Genomic DNA, 21,064 nt, shown 5'->3' on the forward strand with positions numbered 1-21,064 from the left:
ACTCACAAAATTGTCGGTTTCCTGAAAGTCTAAGATCTGTATTACTTCACGTTTTTCATGGGCTTATGACTGCAGCTCCGAACTAATAAAGAACCGAAGCGTTAACCATGGTCACTCATACAGTCAAGATTCTGTGTAGTTATCTGTCTGAGATAATCAAGAAAGACATGAACGCTGTTGACTTTGACACGACGTACGTGTATTGTGGTAGCCGCCATACATCGCAAGGGGAGAGCACTCTCGATAAACAACTATCGTCACACGTACATGTTTGCAAATACTTGTCTTCAAAGATTGAATATTGTAAATTAGATAAGTTCATTAGAAATAATTCCGTTCAATGTTGAACATGGTCGTTACAGGCCAGAAGAAACTGTGGGGGAGTGAGTTTGGGTTTAGCAACACCCAACCAATATCATGGCGGCTGACCCCAGAAATAGGCTGCGGGGTGACGAGCGAACTCTGGCAAAGCTCAAGGATACACCACCGCCCCCAAGAGAAATAGACTTTGGCCCTCAAAAAATGCAACAAAAATGTATTCATTTGTTTTTGTATTCAGACAGTGAAAGTACACTCCGCATGTATTTTTGAATATATATCATAGAGGGAAACGTTGAACGATTACAATGACAAAATTTTCTAGATATTTTTTTTCGTAGGAGCAGCCATTTTCTTTGGCACCGACCAAATTGGTGCAAAACCGAGAACAGAATGTACATGGATAAAAAATCTGTACCATTTGACTGAATAATGTGCGATTCTCGTGATAAGATTGAATCTTATAAGCTTTGAGTATAAAAATTCGTAAATGACATTGACCTGTGACATTAAAAGGGAGGCAAGTCTCAAAAGTGGGAACCTCTCATATCACGTGATCGAAACACGATGTTCTCATTCGTTTATAATGCTATGACCTCTCACTGTGTAAGGTCAAGTCGTTACTGTGGATCAACGCTGCCAAGAAGCAGACGTACATTTCAGAAATGATTGCTAGAATCTTTACCAGTCGCTAACATGCCGAAGAAGAAACGTAGAAACCGTTGTCTACCAGTGTGCTGCACCGGTAGGTATTTAACGGTGTCAAAACGATTTATAATTTCATGACATGGAGATAAATATGATAGTTTTTATGAGTTGATGGTGATGACTGCTTGGCAGTCATTACTCAACTTCTCGAGACAGAAAAGCAACATTTGTTGTAGTCTACTGTATTAAATCAGGGATACTGTACAACAGCTACAACTCTTGTGGAGTCTCACTGATTAAATACAGGTATTCTGTTAAGAAAAAGATTACGATTAAGATAAGGTGATATGGTCATAAAAATGCAGCTGAATAGTACATAACGCAATAGTAATGGGCCCGTGGCCCGGTGTAATCAATTTTTCACTGGACAGTTTGAACAACAGTTCAGGACTTTGAAAAACACAAACCTGTTTCCATTGATATAAATATTTCCCTGCTTGTAGGCTGTTTAGTCTGTTGAACGATATGAATTCGAATATTCATTCAAAGATGAACTTCCATTCAAATGTTCCCCTCTTCCAAATCGTTCTGGAAAACGAAAATGTCTGCTGGTTTTTCTTTATTTCAGTAATTTAGCTGACTGCCTGAATCACCAGATTTCAATAGGACATGAGCTCTAAACTTTGTAGTTTGAAGTGATTCTGGTTATGAGAGCAGACTCTTCTGCATGTCTGTATCTCAAACAACATCTCGACAACACTGTTTGAAGGAGCAAGGATCTGGGAAATTTAGCAAAATAACATTTTTAGACGAACAACATATATATTGTCTGCTAGTGATTAATAAATGATTATCCATTTTATTTAATGAAATTGATGATGTATCACATTATGATACAGGTTGAATATTGCTGATGGCGTCCTTGCCTATTTCCTGTTCCCAATCTCCATCAGATATGAAATAATGAAAGAAGTTCTGTTGTCACAATTTACCAGCCACTGTGAACATTTTTGCCCTCATAAAAACAGTAAATTTACCTTTGTATTTTTCTCAGTTTTTTCACTCCATCTGAATTTTCTCTTTGAGGTGGTGGTTGAAAATGAGAAAAACATCATAAACACATGGATACCACGAGTATGAAACTATACCACATTAAAATGCTCATTACTCCATGCATTTGCTCATTCATATTGTTCTTCATCTTTTCCAGGAGCAGTTTCTCCTCTTAATGACTTTGATGGTAAGTCCACTCATTTGTTATTTAGAGAGGCAGCTAAATAGATTGGTAAGTAGGTCTTGTAACCTTGTATTCTTGTATGATGGGGCTTCACCTGAATGGTTATTGCAGATAAGATCAGTGCTTTTTTCTGTTTTGTCTGGTTGTCATAATATCATAAGCTACGTAAGTACCTGTCCCTAAACTCTTTCTCAACTTATGAGTAGTTACTTACTTTTGTATGAGTACTTTTACTTTTGTATGAGAAGTGGTGTGTAGTTGTTGTTTTGAATTCTACGACTTCTATTTACCACACAGCACAACCAACCAACCCACCCAATGATCTCCAAACAAGGGAGGTAACTGAAGTTAAATCAGGCAACTCAGAGGATCAGTCAGCCTGTCCCAGATCTCCAAACATATCATTTTCTGGACTAGATGTTTCTGCTTTAGATCGGATTGGTAAGTGCTACACATATTGTATATCCATTCATGTAATTTTCTTTCAGCCTTGGTCCTAAGAAGAAAATGGTGCCATTTCACAAGGTTTTATACAAAGACAATCAAGTCATTTAAGTACCTCATGCTTGTCTGAAATGGTGATTGGATTGTTTGCGTGTGTGACCTGACTCATTGGATGTACGTCATTGTACCACTATGTTTTCGGTCAGGATTTTAGCGTTGACATTTATGCTTAGCCAAGCCCGTAGGGCATACAGTGTATCCATAAGAATTATATTCACAAGAAAGAAACTCCTGTTAATGGGTTTGCATATTATCCTTGCCAAACGTATGAAGCATCATAAAATCATTCCACTTGCCCCTGCCCTAGTCAGTCAGTTGGCTGAGGTCACAAACAGGATTTCCTCAAGACATTAAGGTACTGAGATGAAGCAATGTCTTTTGAAAAGTGATCTGTTACAGCCTCTGCTGGTTTTAAGAGACTCCGTCCTGGCCACCCGATTCCATTGCTGGCCTCTTACAACATGCACAAGTTGGTGAAGACCAATTCTTACCCAGATCTTCATGGGCTCCTTCATTGAATGATTGTTCTAGAGTGACATTCATTTTTAACTTAAAATCAAACGTTTAAATACCTTCCTTGATTTACTCCACAGCCATAGACAATGAAGATCAACCAAAAGACCACCGTCTTTTGTTGCCTGAGCTTGGAGAGTCAAGCTCTGAAATTGCTAATGAAGGACAGGACACAAACTTGACATCTGCATCAAAACATTTGGACAACATTGAGACTCCCAGCAAACATGCACAGTCTCAGCTTGGCCCAGGTAATTTCTAGACTTTGTCAGATGAAATTACAGTTAAAATCAATCATTACTGTTACTTGAACAGAGACATTTCAGGACTAAATTTAAGCATGTAGAACATGTGGCTGGTACAGCCTGAAAGTGCAAAATGCAACCTCATTTTTATATTAACTTAGTATACTGGAAGTGTTCAAGTCATGAAATGTTTTGAAGTAAGATAAAATGATATTATCAGAATAATTTTGTTGAATCATGATGTGATGAATCACCGATAACGAAACAAGCATAACTTGATACTGAGCATTAGGTGCAAAGCAACCTATTTTTTCTGGTGCTACAAGGTCATTACCCAAGGTGCTGGTGGCAAGTAAGTTTCAATTCCTTGAATTGAGCCCTACTGGAAGGATGGTTCCTAAAGACGGTCTACTTTGATGGTTATATATTTCTGCCCATGCTTCAAATACAAATGTTGGTATATTATTCTTGTTTAGTTAAGATATGGCAGAGATATACCTGTCATCACTTTCAACTCAGTCACCTAATATCATATGAGTGCCTTTAGTTTTAGTACTTTTACGTTGCTTTTCGCAATATTCCAGCAATATTAAGCCGGGGACACCAGAAATGGGCTTCACACATTGTGGCCATGTAGGGAATCGAACCGAGGCCTTCAGCATGATGAATGAACGCTTTATCCACAAGGCTACCCCACCACACCCTTGTTGTTAGAGAAATGGACCATGGTGCCTGTTCATCCTTGAAAAAAATACTGACTTCATCATTTACCAATTGCTGCCTTGAAACAATATTAACTTCTATTTTATTTTAACCAGTTGTTACCATTATTATTCTTCAGGATTACCACCTGTCAGTGAGGTTGAGAGGAGGTCACCTGATTCAAGTTTTGATATCTCAGCTGCACCAGAGCCTCACCCTTCTGCCTCAAGGTCGTCTGACCTAACTGACCAGGACCGTCCTGCATCATCAGCCAGTGACAGCTCATCAGAGGCAAATACTCGCAATAAGTACTGGTTACAACCTGACATCAGGACTGAAACAGGTAAGTGTTTACCTATTTATTTGTTTCCAGTTCATCTCAACATGTATACCCAGAGGTGTTCCTAAGGCAGAATGACTCCACAGTGGATAACATAAACTGAAAGTTGACCACAGACTGGATGGTCAGCCTTAGTGACTAGGTTTCATATCAATAAATTTAAACAATGGAGGCATTCATCTGTCACTTGATTGTCTGCTCTAGACGTAGATATTTTACAGGCAGCCTCAAACCATGTACAGTCAAGCATTTCACTGAGTGAGTGAATGTCTATGTTTTCAAGTTGTGAAGTTAGCTGGGTCTCACAAGCTAAGTGAAATGTAAGTTTGGTTGTCATGTTCTCAGGGTGCAACTTGAGACAGTATACTGAACTGCTGACTGGTACTGTTCTTTTTGATCTAGTAAGTTCGGCTGTTAACAGTCCACATCGAAACAGTAAATTCTTTCTAAAATTATGCAGTTGAGTAGTCTTAAAACATTTTGGCACATACTATGATCTGAAATTGTCTGATTGCAAGACATCATTCCCTTTTGAAGTGGTTGATGCTTGTGAAACATTTGTTTGCCAGGTAAGAACTTTGTTAGTATTGTTCAGCAAAGTGTTAAGTTTAAGAGGTTAATTGTCTGATGGTGTGTCATCTGATGAGATTATCCTTTAGTTACTTCTTGAAAACCTATCTGACAGTATTTTCCTTAAAATTTATGTGAAGGATAAGGGTGAGGGGGTGAGACACTGATTTTGTACATGACATGTGAGGGAGGGGTGGGGTGGCACATACTTTGTACATATATTTTTGGGGGAGTCATTCACATAGTACATGCTTCTTCATAAATATCATCATCACCCCCTACTAACTATGAAGGCTCCTTAACCTTTCCACCAGACTGTTGTATTATACATTTCAGTCATATTATAAAGAGTGCCAGAAACAGATATAAGGGTTATTATTTTGTACAGTTGCAAGAACAAAGGGCAATAAAGCCCTGTCTCAAGCTTGTCTGTCTATGTATAGACGCAAAGTCGTCTTTTGATTCTTCTGCTTGTGCAGCATCTTTGTATAAAGTGTGAGGTTGGAGTACACATTGAGTACCAGCACGTTTTTCTATGCCCATAGAAGGGACAGTCTGTACCTAACAGCTTTTAGCTCTACTTTTTGGACTAACAAGGCATTTTTTGTGCAGAAGCCCATTCTTGTCTTTATATTGAACATTAGGGCAGGGACAACAATCCTTTGACTGTCATTCCTAACATGGATTAAATAATAATAACAACTGATGTACCCATCACAGAAAGAAGTTCAACACCACGTCGTGTGAATAGAGTTCTTGCCCTGGCACGTGAGAGTCGCCGTACTGGGTTAAAACGTGAACTGTTCCCAAGTCCTCCACCTATGAAGAAGGCTGTGAGAAAACCAGTAGAGATGTCTACACAAGACACCTCCAGCAGTGAACTGTCGTCAGATGCAGAACTGTACAGACTTCTTGGATTGGAGAAACCAAAAGCTGTGAAATACAAGTTAGGTAAGAGTAAAGTGTCCAAAATGTATTGACAACAAAAATGTTCTGAATATACACATGAGCATTAATTAAGCACCACCCATTTTCATGCCATAAGTTTGTGTTTGACACAACACACTGGTCAGTGATTCATAATATGGAAACCAAACACATGGTTATAATTTCATTAACTGAACCATCTAAAATGTCAGTCCATCAACTACCAACACTGCTGCTACTTTTGGCTGTAATTTATTGACGGTCATATGGGGGTACTAAACACGTTATCAATAGTTATGTCCGAAACTATGGTCACATAGACAATGTCTATGGTCCAGTGTACACAAAGTTCTCAAAACACGTTAACTGCTGCAACCCTCCTCATGCTTGAAATCAAACGCCGAATGCGCATCATTGGAATCGTCTGCCATTCCTCATGAAGAGAATGTTCCTGTAGATTTGAACAGGTGGATCCCTTACTTGAACTTAACGCACCAGATGGTCCCATGAATGCTAAATTCGATCGAGATGAGGCCACGGTAATCCGTCAACTGCGTTGTTCTGCAAGTATGTGATAACAGCTCTGGAATGATGGGGCCTATCATTATCGTCCATAAATACTGGCCGACTGGCAAGGGGGTGGTTATCAAAATGTGGGACAACAACAGCTTCTAGTACATCCTGTTGGCATCTCAGACCATTGAGTGTCCCTTGAATGGTGATAAGATTCAGCTTACAGTCATAGGAGATGACAGTTTGATTGATATTCAGTCTGGACCCAATATTGTGACAGGACAAACCAGCTTCATGCATACCAGTAATGTGCCATCTCGTATTTTCAGAAAGCCTACGTTTCGGCATGTCCAAAAAAGTACAATTTCAGCACTGTTCACTTATTGATACGTAGATTAAAAGCAATGAGAATACTTCATTCAGCTTTTAATACCCCTCAGTCGCTTGTACCATGACAGAACTTTAGCATGGAAAGCATGCATTTGAGTCAGCATGTGAATTTCATGCTAACTGCATGTGTATTTAGATACACTGGTTGACTTCTGTGTGTTGATCCTTTTTTGTTACAACTGACAATTATTTTTGGTGGTGCTTAATTAATGCTCATGTGTGTACTTATCCTGTTTCACATGATGTAGCTCTCTTCTTACGCTTCGAGCATATGTGGAAATGTACTATGAGCTAAGTTGAATCAAAACTTGCTGGCTTTGCTCGCTTCTGACCCGACCTCTGCCCCCACCTTGATATCGGCACCAGTCAGTCATCTCTGTGCACATGTTGCATGTTCTCATGATCACATGATGATCCATGCTTGGTATTCTCTTTCTTGTCGCAACGGTATGTGGACATGTTTTCTCTGATAAGTTTGATTATTCTCTCAAGAAAATGGGTAGATCATTTCGAAGAAATGGAAACATTGCAGCAATTGCAACAGCAATGTTTCTGTGGCTGACCCACACACTGAGTGGATTGTTTGGGACACTGCAAGTGGTTGCATTGCTGTAGTTTTTGTATGAACGTGGATGACGACGCCTCATTGAGTATCATCGAGTTGCTAGACAGAGTTTAGCAGACAGAGATTGTAGGAGGTCGGATACATCGAACGACCAAGACGGAGAGTCGGAAGAAGTTTGAGGCACGTCGATCGCCGTCTAAGTCTCCTAATGAAGAATTTTGGTGGAAGCCTCCGACATTTATCTTAGTGAGTTCCTTTGGCATTTGTTTAGGCCTTGTGCCTCTAGTTCTGTCACGTAGAGGAAGGTTCGCCTCCACCTTGAGTGGAAGTTTTGTTGTCGTTTGATGTCCCATCTCATTCTACTTTGGTGGTGACTGGATTGCAGCTTCCCCACATTCATTCTGTAGTAGGGTCCTTATGTGCTGCTTGGTGTGATGTGCCTGTAAAACTTACCAAGAGGTGTGTTTGCCGCATTCTACTTTGGTGGTTGAGTCCACTTTTACCTCTCATGCGTTGTCAGAGTCTAGTGTGGCGCTTCTCCAAGGAGAGATGAATGATTTCAGTTTGGCGTTCTCTCATTCTCTCATCCTCTTCTCATGGACCTGTTGAGTCGAGGACAACCTTTTTCTATCTGGGTGTACCTGCTTTGTTTACGATTTGGCAAGTGCATGATGTCAGATCACCACTGGTTCCCCATGTGATGCTTGCAGTTAGAGCTCCGCTTGCTCCTGGTTTGGCGCTTTCAGGTAGCACAGCAATCAACCTTGGTTTGGCGCATTCAATCAGTGCGGCACTTGCATTCAGAGCTCCACTTGCTTCCAGTTCAGCACTTACAGCATTCACCGTTCTCTGCATCATAGTTCTCTGTATCATCATGGATTTGAAGCTTCCTCACACACTGATTCATCATTCATAACATGCCTGGTGGTTCGGCGCTTCCTCGTAGTACAATTGGTTCGGCGCTCCCTTTCAGCATACCTGGTTCAACGCTTCACCTCTTTATCAGCACGAGATCCTCCCATGTATCCTTTACATCACTGGTCATTCACAGTGTGTCTGGGGTGACGATTGCTCACGGTGCGTTTGGTTCGGTGCACTCTCATAGTGCATGGACTATGGTGTTATGCGTTGCTTTCTACTGCCTCTACTGCCTCCCTGTACAACTTTGGCTCCTGGTATTCTGGTACTTTCACTTCACTATCACTACTTCTCAAGTGTTGGCATCATCAGTGACAGCGTCACCCTTGTGAGGTCTGCCATTTCTTTACATAATCTTGGGTTAGCTTGTGTTAGCTTACCAGTTATGATGGTTTCTGCGACGACCAGACCTATTTTGCTTGTTTCTTGGTATCTGAAGCTTTAACTTCTCAAACTTTGAACTTTGATACGTTTGTGCAAGTGGTTGCTTCTACGTTACGTCACAGATTCACCCGACTTCAGTTCCGCATCTGCTTTGTCGGCCGTTCCAATTCAGAATTTGGAGAGTGTTTGTTGCTCTTCTATGCCGTCTCCGTCTTCAGATGGAACTTTGGCTTCAGATATTAGCATCAATGCGATTGACAGGCATCAGTTGTTGGTATGGATTGCCGACAATCTTCGACTACAACAGAGGACTTTGCGGAATTGTAGATCTTTGATATGTGATTTTGCCTCCATCACCTTCTCGCCACATCCCTGCATCACTCAACTAGCGGCGCCTTTTGATGCGGCCCTTGATAACTTGAGGAGGGTGAAGGATGGGTTGGTCACTCCACGCTTCATGAATAGCATTGATGCATGTACATCTCTTTTCAACAATGATTGTGTCTCCTCCGCTGGATGATGGTGTTGTGCTTTTGGGGTCCAAGCAGAGAGCCTACTCACCATTTCTGATTGAAGATCGTGAACTTCTACATTTGGATGGTGTCATGAGGAAGGTTATGGCCCATCTTCATATGATTTTGATGGCATCTGAAGCTGCTGCTATGGCAGTCATACATGCATTTTCACATCAGCAGGCACATATTCGGGCTACTATTGTGATGATATAAGAACAGTTCCAGACTATTCTAGACCAGTTAGCACATTTTTGTCTTCTACATCACGGCAATGCTACGTACAGGTCCTCTCCATTTATTCTCATGGGAGGAGATATTTTGCATCAACTTCTTTTGTCATATTTGGTCAGGTAGATCTCTGTCCAATGGGGCTATTCGGGAAGTGGCCACTCGAGTGGTGCAAGACGCTCACCTACAAGTTTCAGTAGAATTGCTGAAATACAGATATAGGGAAAGGAAGGGGCTGTGGGCCATTTTGCATTTTAGAATGGCCCATTAAAATTTTCAGTGAGTGAGTAAGCTTAATTTTACAACACACTCAGCAATGTTCCAGCTGTATGGCAGCGGTCTGTAAATAATCGAGTCTGGACCAGACAATCCAGTGATTAACAACATGAGCATCGATCTGTGCAATTTGTCCAATGACGTGTCAACCAAGTCAGCGAGTCTGACCATCCAATCCTGTTAGTCGCCTCTAGTGACAGTGACAGTGTGATATTCCAGCATGACTTGGTCCTTCTGCCCCTGTTGTGCCTATTCAGATTTCTCCAGTAGGCGGAAGACTTAGGACTTATGCATCAAACTGGACTCTTTTGGACGGCCCTTATGTTCTTGCCACCATGTTAAAGGGATTTCAACTTCCTGTTGTCGCCAAACCTCCTGTAACACTCCTCCTGCATCACAGAACGTATCCCACATAGCAATTGGTTGTTCTACTATCCACAATAGAGACATTGCTTCAGAAACTGATGATCGAGTCACTGGGCCAACTCCGACTAAACCAGGTTTCTACTCTCCAATCTTTTTGGTTCCAAAGAAAGACTCTGACAAATTGAGACTTATTTTCAACATGAAGGTTTTCAACAAGATGTTTCTTCAGCTGCTCCCTCATTTCCGGTTGGTGTCTTGAAGCCAATTGTCAGCTTTCTTCATTGCAGGGAGATGGTGTTCGACGCTTACATCGATGACTGCATTCAAGCTCAAACTGATTTGTCTTTCCTTTTGTATCACATGGATGTTCATGATGAGGCCACTTCACCAATTAGGTTGGCTGGTCAGTCGGCAGAAATCGGAAGTGATCCCTACTCGCTGTCTTCAGTTCATTGGTGCGGTGTTCGACACAGAGGTCAACAAACTGTTTGTCCAGGGAGATTGTTTCTGCAAGATGCAATGTCTGATTCTGTTGGCTATGTCTCAACCCAGGACAGTTCGTCAGTTGCAAAGACTCTTGGGTCTTCTGTTGTGAGGTCAGGTGTTGACCTTTTGGGGTCAGCTACAACTTTGGTCATTGCAACTATTTCTAGCTCTTCATATCAGATTGTGTGATCACTCTTTCCATGGACCTACATCCTTATCTCCTATAGTTGATGGACGTTTGCGGAGGAGTTTGTTTAGAGTTGTTTATCCCATCTCACTACCTGTACGTAGATGCATCTCTACATGGAAGTGGAGCTCACCTACTCAATCAGCAAGTGTCCGGGCAGTGGTCTCCGGCAGATCATGTTTGTCACATCAAAATTCTAGAGGTCAGGGCAGTGATTCTTTCTGTCATTCATTGGCAAGACCTTGTGTGAGCGGCCTCCATCATGATTCGGTCAGGCAACGCGGCAGTGGTGTGGCACATCAATCTCTTCAACTTCTGGAATGGACACTACGGTTCTTCAGCTTAGTGGACTCTCTCAAGATAATGGTTTGAGCCAACCATATTCCAGTGTGAAGAGGGAAGAAAGTCATTGCGGACTTGCCATTGAGCCATCCTTTTCCAACGGAGTGGAAGCTCCATCCAGAGGTATACCGGACCTTTTGCCTTCCATTGACGAATCTGTTTGCCACCAGATTCAATCATCAGCTGCCTCACTTTGTGTATCCACTGCAGGACCCATTGGCTTGAGGTTGGGATGTTCTAGCTATTTCCGTGGAGGATCTCAATGTCTACGCGTTTCCACCAGTGGCCTTTCTTCCACACATACTATTCAAGCTGTGCTTGGCCCAGAGGATGACACTGCGTTTGGTCGCGCCCTTCTGGCCTGCCAGGAGTTGGTTCGTAGATCTTCAGACGTTTGTCGAACCTACTCCTGTTCTGCTTCCCAATCAGCAAGATCTACTGGTGCATCCACACTGCATTGGTCTCCGCTCATGCTGTATCTTCATGTTTGGCTCATCTTTATCGGTCATTGACAGCTAGAGTATATTCTAAGCGTGTGGCTACTGCCATCACTGTGGCGCATTGCACCTCCACTAGGTCACTTTATGATGACTTATGGATGAATTTTTGAATGTATTGTAGGACGAAGGGCATCTCCCTCTACGGTTTTACCACAGATGGTAGCAGAATACCTTCAACAGCTTAGAATTTCCTAGAAGCTGAAAGGTTTTATGTTATCTGCTTACTTGGCTGCCCTTAATATGGTTATTGCGTTGGCGTTGGGTGTGAAGATATCTACTGTCACTGAGCTCCAGTCTCTGAAGTCTTACAAGCTGGTTGACCAGTCTCAGAAATTCCACCTCCTGCTTGGGATCTTTACGTCATCCTTGCTCACGTAACGTTGGCAAATTCTGAACCTTTGGAAGAGAAAGACTTTGAGACCTTCTTTTTATTAGCTTTGGCCAGTGCTGCTTGTATCTCTGAATTACATGCCCTTGATGTTTCTTGGGTACGATTTGAAAGGTCTGCACATGCCAAGGTGTTCCTTGGTTTGAGGTGGGATTTTCTCTCCAAGAACTAATTACCAGGTCAGCCTGACGGTACCTTTATGATCTTGCCGCTGTCTATGATTTGGGGTTCAGAGGACACAGAATATTTGTCCTTCGGAAGTCTCCTGTACTACTCGAGGTCTACGCTCATATGCGTGCATATTTGCGAACCTCCCTCCACCGTTGACGATGAAGCCTCATGAGACCCGAGTGCCTGATAAATCATGGGGCCAAAATGCCAAAATGCGTCCTTTTGTTTATCAAATGTTGTGGCTGAAATCCACATTAATTCGGGAACGCTGTGTAAGCCAACCCATCACAAGTGTGGTATATTGGAAGTTGGTGCTTCTCCTGCCCTCTGTGTGTTTGCATACTCAAGTTTGCAGAGTTGTCAGGGTAATCTGCAGCCCTCCGTCCAACTGTGGGATAACATGAGATGGGATAAGTTTAAAAATTTGTAAATTTTAACCATAAATAGTATGTTATATACTTACCCTATCTCACGTGATGGATGCCCATCCAACCTGCCCCTTATCATAGAAATACAGGGTAGCTCCGAGACATGAATGACAAGCACAGATCGTGATGAGCATGGAGCATGCAGCACAAGCACAGAGATGATTGTCAGGTGCCGATGTCAAGGTCGGGGCCGAGGTCAGGTGGTCAGAGGCCAGTAAAATTTGATTCAACTTGGCTCATAGCATGTTTCCACACATGGTCGAAGAGTGAAAAAGAGAGCTGCATAATGTGAGATAGGATAAGTATATAAATATACTTGGTCGAAGAGTGAAAAAGAGAGCTGCATAATGTGAGATAGGATAAGTATATAAATATACAATTTATGGTTAAAATTTCCAATTTTCTGTCTGACAAGAACAGCTACTAAAGGTCTATACCTTCACACAAAATGGTAAAAATTGTTTTGGCACAGACCTGTTGCTCATAGTGTCATCCCCTTTTTTTATTGCAAAGGCTTGATTATAATGAACTGATATTTCTATGATATTGCTGATGGTCATAAGACACCATTGACTGCAATGACGAGTACACAAAGCAGTCTAAACTGTTAGTCTGCTAGAAGTGTGTGTGTTTTACATTACATTGAAAAATGTTGCTAGGTGTAATTACCTTTTCATTCACAGATGGTGTTATTAGCTTGAGACGAGCTTCTGCGGAAACTGATTTGCCCTCAGTTTTTGTTAACAACTCTGATTCTCTTGTGGATTCCCTCACATCAAATTCAGGCAGTTCTACTGATCCTGAGCTTCGTAAAGTCCTCGGTATGAGCAAGAGCACTGATGGAGATGATTCAGAACCTTTTGATGCATTTAAGAAAAAGAAGCCACTACCCCCTGTGAAGCGCATGTCAGATCTGGATAGTCCTTCAAAAGTTCTGATTGATGATTCTCACAAGGACACCAAATTTGTGAAAGAAGTCATCAATGGGTCATATGGAGCAAAATCCCCTCTTGCACCTATACCTACTATGTTCAAAGAGCAAGAGATTTCTTGTGATGTATCAGAATCACTTTCCCCCAAAATCATGTCCTCACGTGGAGCATTCGCATCTGCAGGTTCAGCCGTTTTTCAAGAGGAGCAGAACATTCGTTCTTTGAGAATCAACGGAAAGTCAGATGTTAAAATTAGGTCCGTTAAGACACTTGATCCATGGAAATCAAGAGTACCTGATCCAGAAAATACTGTTGGATCTAGCAGGAGGATGGAATCTGTTTGTCCACCAACACCAAACCCAAGGTCATCCTTACATCCTTCTCCACCTGACTCAAAGGCACCAGAAACAGGAGCAAGGCCTCATGCAAGGTTTCCACACTCAAGGATGCCACACAATAAGGTGTTGGACAAGAATATTGAATTTCCAAATCAGACAATGGATTCACAGAGGTCTGGTTGCACCACATCAGGGCTACGACGTCGAAAAGAGCATCAGTTTATGTCCTTTGGTAAGATGTCTGCATCAGTCAAACCAGAGGAGACATCAGTGGAATCTGTGATGGTCCTGGATCCTAGATTTGGTCTTGGTTCATCAACGATACAGGATCATCGGTCTGGCAACAGATCAGGTTTTGGATCACATGCACCATGTCCACCATTAGGGAAAGCAGCAGACAGATGTATGTCATTCAGCATCGTGGCTCCATTGCCTTCAACATCCACCTCCAAGGATAAATCACCTACAGCAAGAAAACAGACAGGCCATGAGCAGAGTCAGTCTCACAAATGGCAGTCACCCAGTGGACCAAAATGCACACCTGAAATGCTCACTGGAAATAACACAAACGTTGGACTGTCACACTATGTCAGATCCAAGAGAATGACCCCAGGACCACCTAGCACCTGCAGGTTAGAGAGTATGCACACCTCTAGTTCAAGCTCTGAGAGCGTAGATCTCTCTCCTAGACCAGCATGGAACATGTTGAAAGCTGGTTTAAAACCACAAGCTGAAGTATCTCCCTCTTCCTCTTTTGAAAATGGAAACACAAATCTTCCTTTCAAGCCATCATCGTCTGATTACTCAGCTTACCCCACATCAACATGTAAGTATTCACTATATATTATACTGTACTATTTATAACAGCCTGTGAAGCAAAAGGCCACTGATATATAACCAGGACATTTTGAGTTAAAAAGTTTATAAAACATTTGATAAAAATATAAGAAAAAATTGAAGTCAAGTTAGGAAGGGTCAATGTACTGGGAAAGTGCATTGACCAAGTAATCAAATTTTATGGATTCACTTTTCTTAGGGGAAATGGCAATTTCTCTGAAGTAACATAAACTAGGACTTTGTAATTTTACATGATTAGGCAGATGGACATTCAGGTACTGGAGGTCAGTTTGTCAATAAAGGGAACACGTAGAGGATCAGAAATAATTTGTTTAAGTATCTTCTGGCGCCTACCAGTCTGAAATCTTATTTGATGTTTTGTCAGATGTCAATGTTTGGTTGATGAATGGCTGAAAGTTGATTAACAACAATATTTTATACTGGAAGAATTTGATGGTACCAATAAAGTCTCGGAAAGGGACTAATGAAAGTAACTAATTATTAAGATTGGGTATGAGTCATTTTTGTGTGACGTAGGACATTATTTCGGGGGGAGGAGCCTAAATTGTCATGACTTCTATTTTGTTAGTTGTCCGGTGAGTGGTGCGCGATTCTGGGCCCCACCGTTGACTTGAGAGGTTCTCTCTGTATATTGAGAGAATGGCTCAGATGAACTTAGAGTATCAGAAGCTGTGCAAGAAACCAACAAGTTCTTCCAGGACGTTGTAAACTAATGTTGTGCTTAGACCAGCCACTAGGAAATATTTGAGGACCTTTGTTTGTGAAAAAACAATACCAAAAATAAAAGGACTTGAACGCCAAATTGGACTTATACTTGAGTTTACGGTCTAGCTACATCATCCCCAGACAAAGAGAGGAGGAAATACAGATTGCCTAGGGAGAAGGGTAAAACACCCTGACACCCTCAGGTAACAGATAATTGAAAATTGTACAAATTCCAACCATTTACTTCAACATTGTACCATAATCTTAGCTGTGGTAAACTTTCGTGTAAAAGCTATTGAGAAATGTTTTGCAACATCAGATGATAATAGGAAAATGCCACTCTCAGCAATAGCTCAGTTGTGTGGCGGGTACTATGTTTTGAAATAAGAGGTAGTATCACCAGTCTAAGTAAACTTCGTCTCAGTTTATTTCGTTACACTCCACCACTGAGTCTAACAAAACCTAGTAGAAGGTCGCGTCAGGTAACCTTTGAGCAACCAATCACAGTCCAATCAAATGAGAGATGGTTAAATAGATTTAACCAATCAGACAACGGCTACTATTTAGGGATCAGAGGGACTTTCAAAATATTCAGGTCACTTGACACAGATCTCTCCACAAACAAAAATCCGCATATAACACAGTTATTTGACCTGCAGTATGTCCACTTTGGGGTTTCTGTTGACATGGTTACCATTAGCTAATATTTCCGCAAGATAACATCCTTGTGTCAAAAACACTATTTTCAGCGACTGTTTACTCACCGTTGTCATGGCAGTACGTACACCGTGTACATCACCCGGAAGCGATCGTACACTAAATAGCATTCGGAATCGTTCGGGTATGAACCTTTTCAAGATAAAGAGTTCATAAGGGATGTGCGAATATGCACTTTCGCAATTTGGTAAGCTGTGCTCTGATTGGTCAATCTCAAAGGTCACCTGACGCGACCTCCCATAAGGTCTTGTTAGACTCAGTGGTGGAGTGTAACCAAAGTACTGAGAATAGCTTCACTTAGACTGTAGTATCACAGAATTATAACAACTCTAAATATATTTTTATAACCGAACATGTTTGTCAATGGTCACAATGCTGACACTGAATTATCAAGGTCTGGTGGATTGCATAAATAAGTTATTATACTTGTCCCTGTCAGGTGCCATTTTTACATGCCAGCGTTCTGTCCTTTTCTTCAGTTTCACACTACAGACAACATCAGTAAGACTGTGGGGACAGGTAAGTATGATGTGCCTTGATCTAAACAGAAAGTCAGAAACATCACTAGGTTTTTTGTTTTGATTTTTTTTCACGCTTACATAACCATGTGTATACCAGAATCTGTATCCACCATACACGATCAGGCTATTGTCTGTTTAGCACCAGCACCAAATATCAGGACCTCCACCAGAGTTTCCATTAACATACTATCGTGTTTGTGTTGACAATAGAAGATAAAAACCCTTGATCACTTGGTAGTTTAGTGGGTGAGTAAGCCTGATGATGTAATGATGATGATTTTTAACAGTTCAATCCTTGGGATGTTTTACATTGGGTAAAGCTTGAATTTTCAAAGGCAGTTATTTGCTTGTTAGCTTTTTGTCTACAACCTGAATGAAAAAATCAAGAAGCTCAAATTTGTACAAGTGTCATTCATCAATGTTTATTTTCCTTCATCTAGTTCTCAACTGGTATTACTTGTGAAGAGCCAGGTAAGAATTGATCTTCAGTAACCAATGCTTGATGTAAGAGGTGACTAACAGGATTGTGTGGTCAGACTCGGTTGACACGTTATCATATCCCAATGGCGTAGATTGATGCTCATGCTGTTGATCACTGGATTGTGTAGGCCAGTCTAGATTATTTATAGTCAGAGTGGAATTTGAAAGCTCACTCACTCACTCACTCACTCACTCACTCAGTATGTGAGTAGTATGTGACAGACACAGAATGTAGAATGCTCTCTTTTCATCAGAAATTGTCTCCTGTTCTGCCTTTTTGAATGATTGAATACTATCAACATTCCAGCTTCACTGAGCCACCAACCCAGCAAAAGTGTTTTGTCATGCTGTCATAAAACTTTATTCATTTCGCTACATATGCAGAACCACCATTGTTTGAATTATGTCATTCAGGCATGTGCTTCTTGAATGCATTATATTCCACAATGACCTTTAATAATCCTTGAATGGACAGTGAAACCAAGTGTGTACATTTGCATCTGTCTTATTATGGAAATATGACAGTGCATAATTCAATATTTGTAATGATACCCGGTAATATGGATTCTTATATTGCACTAAACTCCACACCAAAGTGTGCTCAAAGCGCTAACTGAGTTCATAAATATCGCATGGTTACAATCAATTTCTATTGAACTGGTAGGTCTTAAGATGCTTCTTGAAAAAAGATAGAGTTGGAGTTGATTTCAGATCAAATGGGAGAGCATTCCATTCAAAAGCAGTATTATGTGCAATTGATCTTCCACCAGATGTCCTTATGTTGATGTTGGGGACCTTTACTAGCATTTGATCACTGTTAGGGACATTGTCTTTCACTAGATCACATAGACAACTGATTCACTAATAAGTGAGAGTTAGGATCTTAAAATGTATCCATTAGCCAGTGGTGATACCTCAGTACTGGAGTAATTTGTGATTAGTGTAAATTCACTATAAGTCTTCTGGGAAGGTTTTAGCAAACAAAAGCCACAAAACCCTTTCCAATCCATAAGAAATGTCTGCTAAAAGCAGTCAAACTGACGGTGGGCCCTGTCGGAGTGGGATAGGCACTTGTTTTAGTAACAGGGGGGTGACCGGTTTTGTTCTAAGTGAACTCATCACACCATTCTGCATTAGCTGTGCAGCCCTTTATATACTCTGTGTGTGTGGCTGTTGTGTGATGTCACAGTGGGCAAGTGTTGATGATTGACGTTATGACGTCAGCAACCATTGTGTGTGTTTGGCAGTGGTTCAACTGCCGGCAGGGTTCTGCCGGTGTCGCTGTTATTTGGTAGCCCTATGTTTTTGAAGGCGGAGTTATGGAAAGCAGGTGGCTTGAATGTGTAAGTATACTCGATGATGCTCGGCACGTGTATTAATATTGTTATAAAGACTGGCCGATATATACATCGAAAAAGGGTGTATATTTTGTATGTTAATATGGTATTGTAATAAAGTATTACAGTGGTGCTTTGTTTCGTTGTTTGTGGGAAGTAAACGAGTGGAGGCCTACCGGTTTGATAGACTCGGGGGCCCCTCCTTAAAGTATAAGGAGGAGCCGAAATCACACAAATGCGGTTAAAATGACAGAGTTTAATCATGTATGGTGACTTATGTTTATTTAAGTCAGAGTGATATACATACTGTGGACGAGAAATGTCTGGTCAGGCCAAAGTGGACAGCTTGGAATGATTGGTAATCATTGTTACCAATGCCACAGTTTGTTTTGCCAGCTTGTGTTATTACATAGACGGCTTGGATGTGAGTTTTTTGGCAATTGAGGCTGGTGGTAGTACTTCCTAGTTTGGTTGTGGGTGGGCGTTCTTCCTGCGTGGGTGACTCCAAAGATCCTCCCGGCATTGTGCTCGGTACACTGGCCATGGCTCCGTGACTAGATCCTCTATGGTGAGCTGTGGATCCTCCCAGTTGGTGAAGGGTGGAACGGGGTATGGGCCCATAGTAGATGGAGTCAAATGGCTCAAGTTGCCAGTGACGGTTTGGCGTAAAGTGGGTTACTCTAGGTACTACTATGGTGGGTGTACTGCTGACGGCGGCTGGCTGTGCAGTGGTCGGGGCCCTTTTCACTGCAGTAGTTCCTCTGTTGTGAGTGGTTGTGACCATGGTTAGATCCACGAAGGTGTTGGTGTTATCCGACGTGTATTGTTGATGCTTTTGGCGAAAATGTTTCAGCCAATCGTCTTTGCGTTTGTAGACCTTACTACAGATGTGGCATTCAAATCGGTTGTTGCCATGTTTAGACCTCAGATGCCTCATGAGACTGTCTTTTCTGGAAAATGTTCCTTCACACAGATGGCAGCTGAAGGTAGACATCGTTAGATTGCTTCCAATCGTTGCTGGAAACGTTTTAGACTCGGCGGATGACGTCATGGAGGGGCCACGTCATAGTGACTGTGGGTGCCATGTGTGTCTACTAAATAGTGGCTTAGGTATCAGAACAGATACAAAGATAAATAAGACTAGGGGGATACCTTAGCCGACGATGTTATCATTGAGGCTTTGCGGGGCAAACGTGTTGTTTGCAATTTCAACCCAATGAACATGGAGCTCAATGCCATTATCTGGAAGCGATGGCATCTGCTATCCGGATCAGAAATATGCCAAAAAGTGTTAAACACTCCCCACATTTGGGCCTACAGGAGGAACAAAACCCTGAAGGATTCTAGCGCTTCACTAGAATACCCCAAGAACACGCCACAAGTCAGTGGCCGGGTAGTCACATTCCTTGACGACCCATGCAACTAACAAAACTGCAAAATCTGCATCGTAATCAGACACTTTTTACAGTACAGTATCTGGTGTCAAATACCGTAAACGACAGTATAAATGCACTAACAAAAATGTGGTCTACCTACTCACCTGCAAAAAATGCAACAAACAATATGTAGGGAAAACCAAAAGATGTTTCAAAACGAGACTGAATGAACACTATGCTGTCATCACACACCACACAGATAAACCTGTTGCAATTCACTTCATCTCGGAAAAACATGGCAAATCCGATCTCACTTACGAGATCATTGCACAACTCAGAGAGGACCCTGAGCTTGCTAGCACCACTCAAAAGAGGAGATCACTCGAACTAAAGTGGATATTTAGACTCCACATGTTCACCCCGGAAGGCCTCAGTGATAAGATAGTCGGCTAAGGTATCTCCCTAGTCTTATTTATCTCTAAAAGCAGAGTCAATTGTACAATTGTGACTGACTTTATTAGTAGAATACAGTAATATTCATTTATAACGGACTCAAAGGGACTGTTGTTTTCAGTTCGTTGTAAGCAAAGTTCGTTCTAAGCAATTTGGTAATGTTCGTGAATATTCAGAAATTACCAAGAATTGTCACAACGTCACTGGTATCAGACAAGATCATGTTCACACAGAAAATAAAATAAGACAAAACCAACAAACATATGATTGTCATGGATCATTCAATTCATCATCAATCTTGTCTTTTATTGTGCATCTTTAGCAAAATCGGTAATTTTAGTTTGAACACAAGCAGACATTTGAATAGATTCCAGAGTTTGCGTACAATCATTAATATTATCAAAGACAGACAACGGAACATTTGGTCTTGACAAGAAAAAGTCTCTGACATGTTTTAAACATGTTGCTGCCTCCGCTGTTGTCTTCACTTCCAGTTCTGTCACTGTCTCACTGTCATCTTCATCATTTATCAACTGTTTCATTGTCTTTCTTCACTGCCGTAACTATATCTTCATCTGTAAGTCATTCTGTGGTCACAGTGTTTTCATCTGCATTCAAGAAATGTTCGAGTGTCACCTCTGCCGGTACATTAGCAATGTCAGTCACTTCTCCCCACATTCCACACA

At 41.5% G+C, this 21,064-nt stretch overlaps 1 pseudogene; it reads left to right on the top strand.

Annotated features, from left to right (window-relative positions):
- Positions 1-1,014: 1,014 nt before the first annotated feature.
- On the top strand, positions 1,015-14,053 carry LOC137273076 (mediator of DNA damage checkpoint protein 1-like; annotated as a pseudogene).
- The last annotated feature ends 7,011 nt before the right edge of the window (positions 14,054-21,064 follow it).

The sequence above is a fragment of the Haliotis asinina genome, chromosome 2, assembly GCF_037392515.1.
Source record: "Haliotis asinina isolate JCU_RB_2024 chromosome 2, JCU_Hal_asi_v2, whole genome shotgun sequence".
In the NCBI taxonomy this organism is placed as follows: Eukaryota; Metazoa; Mollusca; class Gastropoda; order Lepetellida; family Haliotidae; genus Haliotis; species Haliotis asinina.